General features: G+C 72.5%; 1 protein-coding gene across 1 annotated transcript in view; it reads right to left on the bottom strand.

The window, feature by feature from the left end:
* MMAB (metabolism of cobalamin associated B) overlaps positions 1 to 455 on the bottom strand; it is a 6,713-nt gene that overhangs the window by 5,997 nt on the left and 261 nt on the right. The window lies entirely within an intron of this gene.

The following is a 455-nucleotide window of genomic DNA, read 5'->3' as shown; positions in this document are numbered from 1 at the left end:
CGCCCCTTGACCCTCCGCGGCCACCGTCCCTCCCTTCGCCCACGCCCGCTGTCACCCCAGCTCCGCACCACTCCGCGCCGCCGCCCCACGCTTGGCCCTCCCTAAGTCCCGCCCCCACAGGACCCTCGACTATTGGTTTAAAGGCAAGGAGGGCGGGGCAAATCCCGGCTCCTATTGGTGAGCGGCGCTGTCAGTCCGCATGATTGGAGTTGGGCCGCTGAGGCGGCGGCGGCGGCGTGGGGCTCTTGTGGGGTCGCGTCCTGCAGCGGGAGATGTGGGAGCGGGGCCTGGTGCTGTCCGCCCCGGGGAAGGTGATCCTGCACGGGGAGCACGCCGTGGTGCACGGCAAGGTAAGGAGCCCGCCGCCGCCGGGGGCTCCCAGGGCTCCGCTCCGGCTCCCCTCACCTCACTTCGCCTCGCCTCCCCTGACGCCGCTTCTCGCCCGCAGGCGGCCT

The sequence above is a fragment of the Egretta garzetta genome, unplaced genomic scaffold (genome assembly GCF_000687185.1).
Source record: "Egretta garzetta isolate BGI_Z169 unplaced genomic scaffold, ASM68718v1 scaffold330, whole genome shotgun sequence".
In the NCBI taxonomy this organism is placed as follows: domain Eukaryota; kingdom Metazoa; phylum Chordata; class Aves; order Pelecaniformes; family Ardeidae; genus Egretta; species Egretta garzetta.
The sequence above is the reverse complement of the archived record's forward strand: the minus strand, read 5'-3'. Positions and strand labels throughout refer to the sequence as shown.